The sequence below is a fragment of the Anastrepha obliqua genome, chromosome 3, assembly GCF_027943255.1.
Source record: "Anastrepha obliqua isolate idAnaObli1 chromosome 3, idAnaObli1_1.0, whole genome shotgun sequence".
Classification (NCBI taxonomy): domain Eukaryota; kingdom Metazoa; phylum Arthropoda; class Insecta; order Diptera; family Tephritidae; genus Anastrepha; species Anastrepha obliqua.
The window spans coordinates 104,801,320-104,808,444 of record NC_072894.1 but is presented as its reverse complement, the minus strand read 5'-3'; positions in this window follow the sequence as shown (position 1 = coordinate 104,808,444).

Genomic DNA, 7,125 nt, shown 5'->3' with positions numbered 1-7,125 from the left:
CTTATATATATATATATATATATAATTGGCGCGTACACCCTTTTTGGGTGTTTGACCGAGCTCCTCCTCCTATTTGTGGCATGCGTCTTGATGTTGATCCACAAATGGAGAGACCTACAGTTTTAAGCCGACTTCGAACAACAGACAGGTTTTATGCGGAGCTTTTTCATGGCAGAAATACACTCGGAGGTTTACCATTGCCTGCCAGGGGCGGCCGCCAAACCTTACTGAACAGAAATGTGAAAATGTCAACACAGTTTGCCATTGTCAGCTGTCAAACCATAGTTATCGATATCCATAGTTCCCATGGAGCAAAAAACATACCCGATATAGGTAAACTTTACATTGCAGTCTTCATTTTTTGCGACCATATTTTTACCAAATGCATGATATTAGTTTTTCATTGTTGGAGTTTCAACCATTAGTCTATATCACCGTGACTCCAAACTCTCCAATTTGGTCGCGCATTCTCATATCCATCGCACGTTTGGAAGTAAAGCTACCTTACCTAACCTAACCCAATCATTTGTAGTAAACACTCAACGTTCAATCAAACCCTCTTTCACCTTTTTTTAATCATTACATTCCTATTTCCAAATTCTGCAAAAATCTATATGCCAATTTTGGTATTTCTTGCAAGAATCCCTGCACTAAAACTTGCGCGCTTCAAATTATAACCCAACTTTCCTTCCTTGATCTTTACTATTTCTATTATTTTCTCATTACCTTTTGTCAAATGCAGTGTGCATTAGGCGATTTTGTCAACAAATTATATATTAAGTATTTAGTTGTATTGTAAATATTGCCATGTAACTCTCCAATCAAGTGTTTTTAGTCTATTGAATAACTAAAATTTAAGCTAAAAATGAATTAATGAAAAAGACAAAACAAAAAACTCAGAGAATATAGATTTTTGTGCTCGCAGACGACAATATTTGCATGTAGATATTTAAGAAAAATATAATATAAAATAAAAGGGGCGAATTTTATATAAATACATACGAGGTGTGATCAAAAAGTACAGAGACTTTTCGAATTTTGCAGTGTAAGTTCGATTTTTGTTTTTTTTTTTTTTTGCTTTTTTGTACTGCTACGCAAGTCCGGAGGATGTCTTTTCAGTGTCAACAGCGTGACATATTTGGTTTTGTTTTTGACAGATAAAGGGGTTTCCAATAAGAGGTGTTATTCCCGTAAAAGATTAATGGTTTCGTTGCTTGTGTGGCACGTAGCGCCGTCTTGTTGAAAATAAACGTTGTTCAGATCAGTACCATCCAATTCCGGCCATACAAAATCGTTAATCATCTCTCGATAGCGCAATCCGTTCACCATAACTGTTGCTCCAGCTTCATTTTCGAAAAAGTAAGGTCCAATAACTCCGTCGGACCATAAACCGCACCAAACAGTCACACGTTGAGGATAGAGGCTTTTCAGCAATAACTCTTGGATTTTCTGAGCCTCAGCTCCGACAATTTTGCTTGTTGACCGAGGTGGAAATGGGCCTCATCACTCAATATGATTTTCGATGGAATTCCGGATCATTTTCATGCATCTCAACGACCCAATAAGCAAAGCCACGACGGTGTTGATGATCGGCCGGCTTGAGTTATTGTGTTAACTGGACTTTATAAGCCTTCAGACCCAAATCTTTATGCAAAATACAGTGTAATAACGTTTGTGGAATGCCTAACTCCAAAGAACGACAAGGAATGGACAAACCTGGGTTTTCTTCACCCCTTTCGGCTACAACAGCAATATTTTCGGCTGTTCTTGAGCAACGTGCACGGTTTTTATTCTTCACATCACCAATTTGTCCCAACAGCTGGAATTTGTTCACCAATTTCTGTATTGCGGTTCGACAAGGTGCTTCACGATGGCTTAAAAATGTTCTAGTTTTACGAACGGTCTCTGCCAAATTTTCACCATTTTTATACTGAATTTTAATAATTTCAATGCGTTGTTTAAGCGTGTATCGTTCCATTTTTATTAATGGCGTAGTTTATACTTGTCAAATATCAAAAAATGTCAGCTTCAAAAGTGACATCTACCGAAATAGCGGCCTATTCAAAATAACACCTGATGCTTTCCATTTCAATTCAACCGGGCTATTCGGGTCATGTTCTCCGATTTCGATGTAACTCAAATATGTTGCTCTCTGGTCAAAATAATGAGACACGTATTTTTTTGTTCGCCCGAAAAAAATTTTTTTCAAGAGTTATCGGCAATTTTGTTTTTCGTCTCAAAATCGATTTTTTTTAATTATATAAGAAAAACATTTTTTTAAATGCCCATAGCTTAGTCAAAAATGAACCGATTTTAATAATTCTGGGCTCAAAATGATCGTCCTTACTTACACGAGCGACTTAATGTAGAAACAATTGCAAATAAGTAGTTGGAAATTTTTTATTTAGCAAAAAAGAAAAAAAATTGAAATTTTTTCGAAATTCAATATTTCAAAAAGTGTATTTTTTTTTTATAACTGTTTCCAAATCAAGAGGACACCTCAAACTTCAATTGATCTGAATGCCCAGTAGCTAAAATGAGTTGTTTTTGAGTAATGAATTTTTGAGTAAAAAACCTGTTTCGCACTTTTTGCCTTTTGGAAAATAAAAAATGTTCAATTATATTACTTTTTTGCAAATGTTTCTATATTAAGTCGCTCGTGTAAGTAATGACGATCATTTTGAACCCAGAATAATTAAAATCGGTTCATTTTTGACTAAGTTATGAGCATTAAAAAACAAATTTTCTTATTTAATGAAAAAAATCGATTTTGAGCCGAAGAACAAGATTGCCGATAAATCTTGAAAAAAAATTTTTTCGGGCGAACAAAAAAATACGTGTCCCATTATTTTGACCAGAGAGCAACATATTTGAGTTACATCGAAATCGAAGAACATGACCCGAATAGCCCGGTTGAATTGAAATGGAAAGCATCACCTGTTATTGGAAAACCCTTGACAAATGTTAGACGTGTTTTCTGCTACCGAAAAAAATTTATCAAACAATTTTATCTTGTCTCAACTACCGTACACGTCACACTTGACCTTTTGCTACCTTTTCTTGTACCAATGAAAGAGCGGAAAGAGGTGTTTCGAGGTTTGGAAAAAGCTTTGGCACCATGACTTATCGCATTATTTCCGTCAGGGACTACTAGCAAGGAGACAAAATAAATAACAAATTGATAATTGAATACTTTTTCAGAAAAATAAAAAGTCAGCTTACTTTTGGAGCACACCTCGTATACTTTTAATGATAATAACACAAGATAAAAGAAAATTGTATTTATATTTAAGCCAGAATGTAGAATTAAGGAAAAAAATGTTATACTTAAGCATGAACTCTGACCTTGACGTAAAACTTTGGAACTTATGAAAAAAATTAATAGATACAGAATTTTGAACAGTAGCGCTGTCAGTGGAAATAATGAAATCTTGTTAAGCCGTAAATAACAGTAAAAACAATTTATTAAAATATGAAGGGGGGTGGGGGGTAAGGGATAAACGCTAAAAAAAACACTTTTTTCATGAATTTATTGTAGCGAAACGGTTCAAGTCAGTTTATTAAAAGTTGTTGCATATTATAAAGTAACATTTCAAGAATATTTGATAAAATGTTCATGTAAAAATATTGCAAAATGAGCGAATGAGAGCACATTTACGTAGACGTCTTTTCAAAAATACATTTTGCAGTAGTCAGCATATCTCAGCGTAGAATCGTCTGAAATCAAAAAAATCGAATAATTTAGTTAAAGTACAAGTTAAACTTCCCCCCAACGTTTATTTTGACGATTTATTTTCATTTTCAGCCATTTGGTAATCGTTTGAAGTAAAAAGTGATTTTTGACGAAAAAATGCCGCCATTTTGTAGGTGTAAAACCACCTTAATATAAAAAAAAAATGGCGAAAAAAAAACGTTGGTGGGAGGTTTTTTATATGTAAAATATGTGTGCAAAATTTCAAAAGGATCGGTTGAGCAGTTTTCAAATGGCAATGACTACGCACTTAAAAAAAAAAGGTTCGAGAAAACCGCGTTTAAAGTTTGTAACGGACTACGCGCGCAACTGCTGCGTCTCGGCAGATGTTTGAGGCGGCTCGGCTTTATGCTCTATAACTTAAAAAGTTTTGCTCGGATTGACTTAAAATTTTAACACGGTATTTTTGAAATGTTTTACTACAATAACATGCAAAAAAAAATCGATTTTTATCCCTTACCCCCCCCCTTAAGAAAGGAATCTGAAATCTACAAAAATTGTTTAGTATGTGAATAACTCAGCAACGCAGGATAAAGAATTTATTAATTGAATAAAGTTGATATTTATAGAAAAAGAAATTTATAATAAATAACATATTTTTAATAAAAAAAAATCAAGAATTATTTTTCTTGAAAGCCTACGCGATTTTAGACGAGTTCAACAAAGCGCGGGAAGTATTTGTTTGTCTATGTCGTAAAGCACGTACAGCTCATCGTTCCATCGCCTGCGATACTCGCCGTCACCAACGTGCAAAGGTCCAAAAATCTTGCGCAAAGTCTTTCTCTCAAACACTCCAAGCGTCGCTTCATCGGATGTTGTCATCGTCCACGCTTCTGCGCCATTCGTTATGACGGGCATGATGAGATTCTTGCAGAGTGTTAGTTTTGTTCGTCGATAGAGGACTTTACTACTCAATTGCCTACTTAGTCCAAAGTAGCGCAAAAGAATTCTTCGTTGGATTTCAAGGCTGACATTGTTATCAGTGTTAATGCTGATTCCTAAATAAACAAAGTATTTCACAGCTTCGAAATCATAACTGTCAACAGTGACGTGGGTGCCGACACGCGAGTGCGCCGACTGTTTGTTTGATGGCGGGAGAAACTTCGTTTTGTCCTCGTCCATCACCAGACCCATGCGCTTTGCCTCTTTATCCAGTTTGGAGAAGGCAGAACTAACAGCGAGAATGATGTCAATATCATCGGCATACGCCAACAGTTGTACGCTCTTATAAAATAAATTGTGCCTGAGCGATTAAGTCTGCGTCTCGTATGATCCTTTCCAACATCAAGTTAAAGAAGTCACTCGACAGCGAGTCACCCTGTCTGAAACCTCGTTTGGTATCAAATGGCTCGGAGAGATCCTTCCAATTTCTGACGATGCTGCTGGTGTTGAGTAACCTCGTCTTGTATAGCCGTATTTGTTTTGGGAGGACACCAAATTCAAACAACGCGGCATATTGGTAACCCTTTTTCGTAATGTCGAATGGAGCTTTGACGTCGACGAAAAGATGGTGTGTGTTGATTCTCCTTTCATGGGTCTTTTCCCAGATTTGGCGTATTGTGGAGGATGTTTCGATATGATGAAGTGCATGCAAGTGGGGAAAATTACTGATCGCTGTTCATTTGGGAGTGGCCAGTACGATTCTTCTACATGTGGTTCAAGCAGCTGACAACTTCCGGGATTAACCCAAGTATCCTCTGGGTAGCTTCCGAACACCCGTTCGGGAGTGAGCCAACGTAAGAAGGCGAAGCATCCCAGGAAGGTTGGTTGTGCGCGGGGTTTGGGACGCGCCACTTAAAAATCCCCACAATGAAAGCATGTACAAAGCCTCGGATGAGCTCATACGATTACATTACCAAGGATGCCAACTGCCACCAGAGTACTACTGCTATATCTCCAAATCAAACATTTGTGGCATTGTAGCCATTGTACAAAATTATAAGTAAGAACCAAATTAGAATTTTTATGGTAAAATTAAAAACAATAGAATATCGAAAAAAAAATAAAACAAAAAAAATAGAAAATTTACAATAACAAATATTTTTTAAACTCTTATATAATATATTCTAACAAAAATAATGACTTTTGTTTTTGAGAAATATTGAAATTTGTCCAAATTTTTTTAGACTTTTTGATAGGATTTATTGTGCAATTTAATCCTTTTATATGCCACAATGTTAGAGAAAAGCGCATTTTGAAATCCGACATATAAGACAAAAGGCGGAGAAATGCCAGAATGAAAGTTTTGCCTAACATAAAGAAATAATAATTCGCTGATCAGCTGATTTGTATTAGTTACCCACATTATCGTTGCGCGAGATTTGTCTCAAGGCAAAACTAGATAGTTGGTCGAATTTTGTCCATTCAAGCAAGACGCGCAGCAAGAGTATGTCGCTCTCTATGCAATAACAATTCTTACAAACTATCAAGTTTTGTTGTTCATGTACCCAAAAAACTTGCAAAGTAGGGGAAAGTGAGAGAGCAAAATGACATTTCATTTTGAGGGGAAGTTGTAAGTTTTTACCGGATAAATTTTTACCTGTAAGAATTTGCAAGTGAGAAAAACAGCTGATCGCTAAGTAAAAATAAACACGAATTACAATTTGCGAATTGTTAAAGGTGTTTTCTTTACCTGCCAGGGATGATGAAATGGAACAAATTATTGTGGACAAAATGAAATCATGTGGTCCCGAAACTCATTATTTTGCATTTTATTTGCTTTATTTTTTTTTTTTTTTATTTAACCCTCGTAGCTTAAGTGAAACTTTTTTTAATTTTTGTGATTTTGACCGCCAACAGTTTAATCAGCTGTTCGTAAAACTTGCACATTGTTAGTGGTTTTTGTTTTTTTGTTTTGATATTTTTCTCTTAGAGAGAGAATTCTCGGAAATTAAGTTACTGACAAGTTACTGGATAATTTTTACATGAACAAGCCCCGTTTAAATGGAACGCAAGGTCGTTGGCGCAATTAATTTGACAGGCAGCTAAAGAGATTAGGTGCTTTTGAGTCGAAAGCGCCACATTTGTGCCGCACGCCATGCCAGAATGCACAAAACTGGCAACTTTCTACTTTTGTCGTGCGGGAAGTCCGCAAATTGTGTTTTTCTTATCGAACCGTAAAACTTATTGAACAACCTAAATAGTAGTACCTAATAGTATTAGCTTTCACGACAAGAATATCAGTTTTTTTCATATGCGGAGATATTTTCATTGTGGAACCACGCTACATTTTATACGTCACATCAGTGAAATGCATTGCCGCAACGGACCCCTTGTGACAGGCCAATTAGGCGGTTAGCCAAATTCGGTGCCGCAACGGACGCATTCTGGTGGGTCTATACATCGCTGGAATACAAGGTATGGATTTCTAGCTT